The sequence below is a fragment of the Nicotiana tomentosiformis genome, chromosome 8 (genome assembly GCF_000390325.3).
Source record: "Nicotiana tomentosiformis chromosome 8, ASM39032v3, whole genome shotgun sequence".
Taxonomy (NCBI): domain Eukaryota; kingdom Viridiplantae; phylum Streptophyta; class Magnoliopsida; order Solanales; family Solanaceae; genus Nicotiana; species Nicotiana tomentosiformis.
The window spans coordinates 81038085-81050641 of NC_090819.1; positions in this window are offsets into that span (position 1 = coordinate 81038085).

A 12557-nucleotide genomic window follows, 5' to 3' on the forward strand; every position below is an offset into this window, starting at 1 on the left:
ACCAGTATCATAATCCCGCACCTCCCCAAAACCTTAACCCGCCTTCAGTGCCAACCCCTCAACAACACCATCATCATCCAACTCAATAACCGCAAACTACCACTTATCACACTCCCCAAAATGTACCACAACCCACTCTCGATCCCCAAAACAAGACCAATGACCACCCACATACCCAAGTTCCAGGAATCTATCAAAGCAACCCGATATATGGGGTAAGGTCCAACCCGATATATGTGGAAACCTTACCCCATAACCCGCAGCAAACCCTATACATACCTGAATCAACTGAGAAATACATGCTCATTAGAAACATGGCAGAGGAACTCAATAAGCTCACAGGGAGAGTCCAGAGTGTTGAAGTGAGGAAAGGCGTTGGAGGTCTAAACTATGAGGACCTGTGCATTCAGCCGGATGTGGAACTACCAGAGGGTTACAAACCTCCCAAGTTCGAAATGTTTGATGGTGCTGGTGATCCAAAGGTGCATATGAGAACATATTGCGACAAGCTTGTAGGAGTGGGTAAGAATGAATAAATCCGCATGAAAGTGTTCATGCGAAGCCTTATAGGGGACGCTTTGTCTTGGTACATCAGTCAAAACCCAAAAAAGTGGGTTAATTGGGTGAGTATGGCATCAGATTTCATGGATAGATTGAGGTTCAACACGAAAAATGCGCCAGACATTTTCTACATTCAAAACCTCAAAAGAAAGCTGACAGAAAACTTCAGCAAATATGCTACTCGTTGGAGATCAGAGGCAGTGAAGGTAAGGTCAGCACTTGAAGAAGAACAAATGAACAAGTTCTTTGTTAGAGCTCAAGATCCACAATATTACGAAAGGTTGATGGTCATCAAAAATCACAAGTTCTCCAACATCATCAAGCTAGGAGAAAGAATAGAAGAAGGAATTAAGAATAGGATGGTAACCAATTTCGAAGCACTGCAGGCCACGAATAAAGCTTTGCAATAGGGAGGCATTTAAAAGAGGAAAGAAGTGGGTGCCGTGATGGTTTCCCAGGGCCCTAAGTCTCCCCTCACATACCAAGCACCTCCATCCACATATCAAACCTCACCCCCAAAATACCAATACCCTGCCATCACTTATCATACCTACAACACTCAACCTGCATATTACCATTTACCTCCACCCACCCGCCAAAACTACCCAAATCCACATCCTAATTTTGACCACAGACCGCCCAGACAGTACACCCCAATTGCTGAACCCATAGCCCAACTATATGAGAGACTGAAGGCCTCTAGTTATGTCACCTCTATTCCTGCTATTGTTGTGGAAAATCCTTCCCAATGGGTCAAACCCAACAAAACATGTGATCATCATTCAGGCATGAAGGTTCATACCATTGAGGAGTGCCACAAGTTGAAAGACAAAATTTAGACGCTGATCGACACTAAGGTTATACAAGCAAAGGAAGTTGCACTAAATGTTTGCAACAACTCTCTCCCGGATCACAGAGGTGAGGGAGTGAGTGTGATAGAAACTGATGAGGGGTGGGATCAGGAAGGGTCCATTGGACTCATTCGAGAGGGAGACGCTCCTAAAACATCTTCAGTCACCCTCGCACTAGTTGTGGTTCAAACTCAGGTGCCATTTGAAGTTGAGGTAGCTACACCCTTCACTGTAATGGTAGCTCCCACACCATCTTACAAGTTTGATGCCATCCCGTGGGATTATGTTGTAGAAGCAAGGAGAAAGGGAAAAGCCAAAATGGAAGAAATAGGTGTCGCATAAGGTATGACTAGGACTGGCAGAGTTTACACACTTGAGAATCTGGGAGGAACGAGCAAATAAGCTGCACCTAAGCCGTATATTGTTGAGACTGGCACTAGCGATCTCTGGAGGAAGATACAAGCAAGGGATTACTCTATTGTTGACCACTTGAACAAAACTCCCGCTCAGATATCCATCTTATCACTGTTGCAAAACTCAAACGTGCATATGAATGCTTTGATGAAGGTGTTGAATGAAGCTTTTATACCCACCGACATCACTAGTGGAGATATGGCTAACATGGTCGGACATGTATTGGAGAGCCACAAAATCACTTTCCATGAAAATGAGTTACCACCAGAAGGATTGAGTCACAACAGGGCGTTGCGCATCACAGTGCAATTCGAAGATAAGTTCATCGCCAGGGTCTTGATAGATGGAGTTTTGAGTCTGAATATATGTCCACTGACCATCTAAAGAGATTGGGTAAAATCCTGCACGAGATATAAATGGGAAGCATGAATGTGAAGGCGTTCGATGGATCTCAGATAGCCACAATCAGAGAAATCAACCTCAATCTACAAATGGGTCCGTCCTGATTTAATGTTGAGTTACAAGTACTTGATATATCTGGTACTTACAATCTATTGTTGGGACAGACATGGATACATGCAGCCGGGGAAGTGGCTTCAACTCTGCACCAGGCTGTGAAGTTTGAGTGGAATCATCAAGAAGTGATCATTCATGGAGATGGGAGCAACCCCATCTACAGCAATCAGACTGTCCCAGTCATCGAAAACAGAAATAAGTTGGGGGGGAGAAACATATCATCGCATTGAACGGGTTAACGCAATTGAAAAGGACCGATGGTGGAGCAATAAGATAGAAAGAATATTGCTGTGGACAGGATACGAACCAGGCATGGGTCTTGGCAAAAAGCTTCAGGGAATCACCAAACCCGTACAACCACAGTATCATGGCACGACCTTTGGACTCGGATATGAATACACATGGCAAGAATATCAGGATTGGACACTGCCGTGGCGTGCTCCTTATTATCTACTGGAACAACCCGTATCACTTTTGCACCAGACATTCTATCAGGCAGACATGATGTGGGGGTCTGAGGAAGATGAGGTTTTGGCTGGCATGAGGAAGCTGTTTCTAGATGAAGAAGACATGGACTGCAGTGCAATTGTTGAAGAGGAGGATGAGGAAGACCTTACTATTCAAACCATGGAAGAAGGAGCTATTCTCAAGAACTGGACCACTGCACCATCCCGAACTCGCTGAGTTCCTGGGTAGCCTGGAATATTAGCATGAATTATTTTCAAATAGTTTTGAGCATTTAAGAATTTTTCAATATTTTGTTTGAAATAATTACTCGAGCCATCGAGTCGTACTTGTTGACATTTTAAAAGTTTTTTTAAGGCATTATTGTTTTACATATTTATCATTATCTTTCTACATTATTTTCAGCATTATTATTACATATCCTGATAAATCTATGTCTGTGACATGTAATGAGACAACGCAACATAAGGACAGTGATTTGGAAGATGTGGAAGATGATATAATACAAGAGGAAATCATCAAAGAAGTAGAGAATTTTAAAAACAAACCAAAGTCTAATTTGGAGGAAACTGAGGCCGTTAACTTTGGGGATTCCGAAACAGTCAAGGAAACTCGTATAAGCATTCATCTATCACCATCAGAGAAAGAAGAGTATATCAGATTCCTAAAGGAGTCTGAAAACATCTTTGCATATTCCTACAATGATATGACTGGTTTAAGTACATCCATAGTAGCACACAAGCTACTCATCAATCCCATGTGTCCACTGGTGAAGCTGAAGCTCAGAAAGTTCAAGCCAGATATGAGTTTGAAGATAAAAGAGGAGGTCACCAAGCAAATCAAAGCCAAGGTTCTCCGAGTGGTAGAATACCCGACCTGGTTGGTCAACATTGTACCAGTTCCAAAGAAAGATGGGAAAGTTAGAGTATGTGTCGATTACCAAAATCTGAACAGATCAAGTCCTAAGGATGATTTCCTGCTGCCTAACATACACATACTGATTGACAACTGCGCCAAGCATGAACTCCAATCCTTCATGGATTGCTTCGCAGAATACCACCAGATTTGGATGGATGAAGAGGATGCCGAAAAGACTGCCTTTATCACACCATGGGGAATATATTGTTATAAAATGATGCTGTTTGGTTTAAAGTATGCTGGGGCCACCTACATGAAGGCCATGACAACTATCTTCCACGACATGATACACAAGGAAATAGAGGCTTACATGGATGATGTTATCATCAAATCTAAAACGAGTTCGGATCACATAGTAGACCTGAAGAAATTTTTCGATCGGCTTTGAAAATACAACTTGAAATTAAACCCTGCAAAGTGTGCCTTCGGAGTTCCTGCTGGAAATTTGTTAGGTTTCATCATCAGCCGCCGAGGTATTGAGCTAGACCCGTCAAACACCAAAGCTATCCAGGACCTACCACCTTCAAAGTATAAGTAAGAAGTGATGAGTTTTCTAGGGCGCCTCAATTACATCAGCCACTTTATAGCACAATCAACGGTGATATGTGAGCCAATCTTCAGAATGCTGAGGAAAGATGCTGCAACAAGCTGGACTGAAAGCCTTCGTCAAAATCAATGAGTATTTATCTAAACCGCCCGTGCTGGTCCCACCAGAACCAGGAAAACCTCTACTTTTTTATGTGTCTATGTTGGATGGGTCTTTTGGTTGTATTCTAGGATAACATGATGAAACTGGAAGGAAGGAGTAAGCGATATATTATCTAAGCAAGAATTTCACGCCTTACGAAGCGCGATAGAACGCACTTGCTGTGCTTTGACATGGATAGCCTATAAGTTGAGACATTATTTCTGTGCGTACACTACATATCTCATATCAAGGATGGATCCGCTGAAATACATTTTTCAGAAACCCATGCCTATGGGTAAGTTATCAAAATGGCAAATATTTCTGAGTGAGTTCGACATCGTCTATATAACTCAGAAGACAGTCAAAAGGCAAGCATTGGCGGATCACTTGGCAGAAAATCCCGTATACGGAGAATACAAACCATTGAAAACATATTTTCCCGACGAGGAGGTATCGTTTGTAGGAGAAGATATTACCGAGGCATACAATGGTTGGAGGATGTTCTTCGACGGAGCAACAAACTTCAAAGGAGTGGGTATCAGAGCTGTCTTAGTATCAGAAACCGGTCAACACTATCCGGTATCCGCAAAACTCAGGTTTCCATGCACCAACAATATGGCAGAATATGAGGTCTGCATCCTGGGGCTCAGGTTGGCCATTGACATGAACGTTCAGGAGTTGTTGGTAATTGGAGATTCAGATCTATTGATGCACCGGGTTCTAGGAGAATGGGCTACGAAGAACACCAAAATATTGTCATACTTCCAAGGATTCCGAATGAGTTTGCAGATGCATTAGCCACTTTAGCCTCCATAATACAACACCTAGACATGAATTTCATCGATCCTATCCCAATAGGAATTCATAAACAACCAGCTTATTGTGCTCATGTTGAGGAAGAGATTGACAGAAATTCGTGGTTCCATGACATCGAGGAATACTTGGAAATGGGAGAATATCCAGAGCACGCTACACACTCAGAAGCGCACGCTTCGAAGATTGACCAATCATTTCTTTCAAAGAAGAGAAATTATTTATAGAAGGAATCCTGACTTGGGATTGTTGCAATGTATCGATGCCAAGAAGGCGTCTAGATTGCTCGAGGAAATACATGCTGGAACTTGCAGACCCCACATGAATGGTTTCGTTTTGGCCAAGAAGATATTAAGAGCAGGATATTTCTGGATGACTATGGAAACAAAATGCATCAAATATTTTCAAAAGTGTCACCAATGCCAGATATATGCTGATATGATACGAGTGCCGCCCAACGAACTCAATGCAACGAGTTCACCCTGGCCCTTCTCTACTTGGGGTATGGATGTCATCGGACCAATTGAACCTGCTGCTTCAAATGGACATAGGTTCATTCTGGTGGATATAGATTACTTCACGAAAAGGGTTGAAGCCGCATCCTATAAGGCTGTAACTAAGAAGGTGCTAGCAGATTTTGTTCGGGACATCATCGTTTATCGATTTGGATTACCTGAGTCAATCATTATTGAAAATGTCGCCAATCTCAACAGTGACTTGATGAAATCCATGTGTGAAACATTCAAGATCAAGCATCGAAACTTTACAACATACATGCCGCAAATGAATGGAGCCGTAAAAGCCGCTAACAAGAACATCAAGAAGATATTGAGGAAAATGGTAGACAATTACAAACAATGGCACGAGAAGCTACTGTTTACTTTGCTCGGGTATCACACCACAGTTCGTACATCCACTGGGGCAACCCCCTATCTACTGGTTTACGGTATTAAAGCTGTTATTCCTGCCGAAGTAGAAATACCTTCCTTAAGAATTATACAGGAAGCCGAGCTCACCGTCGCAGAATGGATACGGAGCCGGTATGAACAACTAGCTCTCATTGATGGAAAAAGAATGAGCGCAGTATGTCACGGTCAACTCTACCAGAATAGAATGGCAAGAGCTTTCAAGAAAAAGCTTAGATCAAGGCAATTCACACCGGGGCAATTGGTACTGAAACGGATCTTCCCACATCAGGATGAAGCAAGGCCCTTATATGGTTCACCGAGTGTTAACAGGAGGAACACTTATACTTGCAGAAACGGATGGAGAGACTTGGCCAAAACCTATCAATTCGGACGCAATCAAGAGATACTATGTTTAAGACTATGTTTGCATTCTCTATTTGCTGTAATGGAACTACGCTTGACTTGATTCCCGTATAAGAGGGGATACGTAGGCAGCCCTGTGGGTTCGGTCACATCATAATAAAATCTTCATACCCCATATGGTTAGAAACTGGGGCAGGATCTCGAGTTTGCCCGACCCTATCATGTTTGAAATCACCAAGTAAAGTAACACAGGAAGTACGCATTTAAACAGGGGTAGAATTTTGAGGATCCTCGAAATTCCGAGTTAAGGAAGTACGCATTTAAACAGGGGCAGAAGTTTGAGGAGGATCCTCAAAATTCCGATTTAAGGAAGTTGCAATGTCTCAAAAGCATGTCATAGTCATCAATTCAACAAATTATCTGCTCCCATGCATTATCACATATTTCAAAAACAACTACATTTTATACAAGCAGTTTATCACAGATGTATGTTTTTCGAAAATTTTATTTTTTTAGCAGCCAGGCATTACCCGGGGTAACTCAAACAGGGCCTCCAAACAAGAGCAAAGGCAAAGCAATGAATCAAGAGCACAAACCAACCTTACCCCCCGCAAAACTCACAATTATTCTTTGGATGCAATCACAATGAACATAACAGGAATGACCGCAAATACATACACACAGATCACTATCTTCATAACGATAAAAGTCACCAAACGCAAACACGTCAAGCTAAGAAATGCTTTATCCTCTCGCATTTAGTCATTGTTTTTCTTGCATATGGCTAAGCATTGTCCTTATCGTTGCATAGGGTCAAACACTGCCCTTACGTTGCATGAGGCTAAGCATTGCCTCTACACGGCATGAGGCTAAGCATTGTCTCCATCATTACATAAGGCTAAGCTTTGCCTTTACTACGCACGAGACTAAACACTGCCTCCATAATTTCCATAGGGCTAAGCACTACCCTCATTATTGCATAAGGATAAACATTGCCTTTCCTACATATGATAAACACTGTCTCCATAATTTGCATGAGGCTAAGAATTGCCTCCAGAATTTCATAAGGCTAAGCATTGCCTTTTCCCTGCATGAGACTAAACACTATCTCCATCTCTTGCATGAGGCTAAGCATTGCTTCCAGTATTGCATAAGTCTAAGAATTGCCTTTCCTTGCATGAGACTAAACACTCTCTTCATCTCCTGCATGAGGCTAAGCATTGTCTTTCCTTGCTAGAGACTAAGCACTGCCTCCTTTCCTTACACGAGGCTAAGCATTCCCTCCATCATTGCATAAGGCTAAGCACTGCCTTTCTTTGCATGAGACTAAGCACTGTCTCCATTCCTTGCACGAGGCTAAGCATGGCCTCCATTGTTACATAAGGCTAGGAATTGCCTTTCCTTGTATGAGACTAAACACTCTCTTCATCTCCTGCATGAGGCTAAGCATTGCCTTTCCTTGCTAGAGACTAAGCACTGCCTCCTTTCCTTACACGAGGCTAAGCATTCCCTCCATCATTGCATAAGGCTAAGCACTGCCTTTCTTTGCATGAGACTAAGCACTGTCTCCATTCCTTGCACGAGGCTAAGCATGGCCTCCATTGTTACATAAGGCTAGGAATTGCCTTTCCTTGCATGAGACTGAGCATTGTCTCCACTCTTTGCATCGGGCTAAGCACTGCCCTTATCTCATACAAGACTAAACCTGATCTCGTCTCATTCTCACATACGACTAAGAATCACCTGCTTCCTTTATCAAGCAATACATATTACCACATACTTGCATCTCATGGGCTGAAACATCCACATTGTCCGAAGGCATCATAGTCCAAAGGCACCATCCTCATAGCCTGATGACACCATGCCATGGCCGGAGGATCTCTCAAAATCGCATATCATTATTCAAAGGCGTAATAGTCCAGAGGCACCATCCTCATGGTCCGGGGACACCATTCCATGTCCTGCGAATCCCATATCATACACTTCATGGCCCAGGACATCATAGTCTAAGGACCTCATCCTCATCGTCCAAATACAACTCTCATAGTCCAAAGGTAATTTGTATCATGGTTAAATTTCCTCAATCACCCATATATGTTCACATGCATCGTGTTTTAAGTTTTGTAGTTAACTCAGGAGGAAGCCATTATACAAACAGGAGCAATTCTCGCTCCGATTTCCGTTCACAACATTCACGACACTATCCTACCCAAGAGATCCTTTTTCAAAACATATGACCACTCTTATAACAACTCCATCAGTTTCGTTCGTCGTTGGATCCAGAACTACACACGGTTTGATTTTCGTAACACCAGGGATATGTAGGCAACTTAAGAACAAGGGTTTGACCCCCATTTTTTCAGAAACACATCATCCTCACTCATTTCAGTCAAAATTGGTCATCAATTTCTTTACCAGGCAACTCTTTCATCATTCCCGTATAAAGAGGGGCAGCTGTTGATACACAATTTTGCTCCATATTTTATAAATATCATATATACTTTTAAAATATCATTTCTGCATCATCACCAATTTACAAGAATCATATAAGGACTTTCAGTAATTTTTCATAATTCTTAAGACTTTAAAATTGATTTTCTCTTGCATTTAGATTGTTTAAATGTTTATTAATTATCCTTTCAAATTATTCTTTGATGACTTAATCATCCAAATTTATTATCTACACCTACATGTATGTATTATAATATTCTACTTCATTTTATATAACAACAATTGTATTGTTTGAGCTATTTACACAATTTTATAATAATAGCCTATACTCTACAATTAATTGCATTTATCATTTCATTTAGGGTCAAAATAATATTTTCATATTTTTATAATCTTCAACTATTATTTTAAAGTATTAAGTTTCATAAATAGTATTTTTTTATATTTTATTTAACTATTTTATTAAATTAATTTCCCTTAATTTCTTGTATTTAAAATCCAGCCCAATCCTAAGCCAATATTTAGGGCCAAATTAATGGCCCAACTACCCCAAACCTCATCCCAATAACCCCTAACCCAATACCAGCAACCCATTACCCTATACTCGTCCGCTAACCCAATCCGCCACACATTAAATCATGGCCGATGATCTCAAAGATCAACAACCCACAACCTCCCCCTTATTGTTATTACCCAAACCCCTGAAACCCTAACCCATTACCTCCCAAATGGCCGCCCCAAATTACTCTAGTTTCCCCCTCTCTTCTAAGAAACCCTAGCAGCCGCCTCCCCAAATCTTCTCTGATTCCGACCTAAAGTATGAAATCATTCTGTGATTCACTTACCTTATTCGTAATACCTCGATATTATGTATGCGTCTGTGGAATTACTTGAGTACTTGCTCGATTTTGGCAAGTATGACCTTCTGAGATCGGACTAGATCAACTTTGATCTATGGAATTTGGACGATATTGTGTCTATATACATGAGAGAAAAGGGTGATTCTCGCCTTTACTTGCTGGCTTGCGACCCAGGAACCCTAATTAGGGTTTGGAATTTGATTTCTTTCCTTCAACAGTTACTCTACTGATTGCATGTAATATTTTCCTTTTTCTGGTTTATGTTTTCTTGATTGCTTTCCTTGATTACTCACGTGATTCAACACTATATAAACTCATATCCCAAATTCCCCAAGGAGGAGACATTAATCACTATTATTCTTTTACTCTTTCACTCTATATTGTTCTGAACTTTGGCTCTTGGCTGACTGAAAGCCAGGGCCACCGGAATTCGACTAATTAACCTTTCTTGGTGCGAGCACTGCCCGGGGTTCATCTGAAACCATTGGAAACTCTGACACACTTAGATTATAGGTTCTACTGCTCTTTGTTGACATTTGGAGTACTGTTGAGATTGTTCTTCTTGTTTATCTGTTTATCACTTGATAACTGGTAAGTTTCTTGGCCTTCGCAGTTTCATTCTCCTTCGTTTGTGTTCGTATTATTTACACTCATGCCACTAAAATTTGTGAGTTAATATGTTTCTATGCCACCTATGTATGCAGCCTTATTGGCTCTGAAGTTGTCTTGTGACTCTGAGCTTTTTCTAGTATTTGAACTTGCTAAAATTTCCAACTCTGATATGTCAATTACCTGTGTTTAATATGAATGATTGTTGGATCTCTTAAGCATGTTTACCTTAATGTCTGTGTTTGAATGCTTTTTACCAGTTACTCTCCCTGAATTTATCCCCTACTTTATTCTTCATCCTTACGATAGACAACTCATGTGTTCTAATGTATTTGATACTCTACTGCGACCAATTCTTAACTGTGATGTCAGCCAATTATGAGCTTTATTGTGTGTTCCATGCTTAGTTCAATCCTGGGTGGTTTAATAATACTTATAGTCTGTAAGGTAAAATGTAATATCCAACCTTTATGTGACAATCTAGCTCTTAATGTGTCTTTGTATATTGAGAATTCTGGCTCTACTAAACCTATTTAGTTTACTATGTTATGCTGATGTTTGTTGTCAATCTTACTTTCCTACCTTGTCCTGAATTGTTATGTCAACCAAACTCATGCTTAGGAAGTAATTTCATCCATGCCTAACTTGTTACTCTTTTGGTCCTGCCGTTCATAAGGACCTGTTATTTTGCTGAATCCTGCACTCCTTAGTACTAGTTCAGACCTTAGGAATAAATTTTACAGCTGACCTTCTTTCACCATATATGGCAAAATAGTATTAGATTTGATGCTTACTTCTCTTACTGTTGAAGTTTGATATTGTCTCTTGTACTGTGATAACTTTCTCTTATTAAGTAATTGCTCGACCATGAACCTATACTGTTAATTTCCATGTTGAACTTACTACATTGAGGTTGTTCTTTATTGCTCCCTTAGCTTTTCATGATCAAATCCCCTATTTGAAAATTGTCTTAAGCTGTTTTTGGCCATGCTAGTGTTTGAAACTTCATTCGAAAGAGTCTGTTATCCTAGGATAATCAATCATGTTCCCTTAAAATTCAAGCATGAACTCGTCTTGTATGTGTCCTGCCAATATGTCACATGATTTTGTCTATACATCTTGGTGATAATTAGCTTTACCAAGATGCTGGGGCAAGCAAAGCTGACCGGAAGCATCATTCTGGTGGCAAAACTTTTAGCTGGATTCAACTTGAGAAGTGTGACAACCCGAGGAGATATTTTGTTGCCCACAAACGCCGAATGATTGATCAAAACAACTCTATTCGAAATGGTAAATGGCGATATGGGTTATAATGTAATCCTCGGAAGGTCGTGGACACAAGAGATGAAGGCCGTACCCTCAACGTATCACTAGTTGTTAAAATTCCCAACCCTGGAAAGAATCAAGTAGATAAGAGGAGACCAACCAGTGGCAAGGGAGATGAACGCAACAACTATTTCGAGAAGCAAGGGGAATGGTCCTAGCAAATAGCAATTACAGGAATCGATGCCTTCCCCATTCCCGAATGAAGACGATAAAGGCGAGGAGTCATCAGAATCCCACCAGGTGCCAAGATATTTTAAGGTACCAGAGGAGACGGATGCGACCAAGTTGACCGCGCAAGAACTCGAGCAAGTGGCCCTATTCGAAGAATTTTTGGAAAGGAAGTTTCACTTGGGAACATGACTCGATCCCGAAATCAGGTTAGAATTTACAAATTTTCTTAAAGCTAACGCAGATTGCTTTGCATGGTCACACTTGGATATGACAGGTATCCCATTAGAGGTGGTCGTTCACAATCTGCGTCTGGACCCAAATTTCCCACCGTTAAGGAAAAAGAAACGTCTGATAGCTGAGGTCAAGAATAGGTTTGTTAAAGAAGAGGTAACTCGACTACTCAATATCGGTTCCATTCGGGAGGTAAAATATCCATAATGATTATCCAATGTAGTTGTAGTTCCAAAAAAGAATAACAAGTTTAGGATGTGCGTAGATTATAAGTATTTAAATAAGGCGTGCCCTAAGGACTAGTTTCTGTTGCCAAACATTGATCAAATGATTGATGCTACAGCCAGACACGAGTTAATGAGTTTTCTTGATTCTTACTCCGGGTACAATCAAATCAAGATGAACTCGGAGG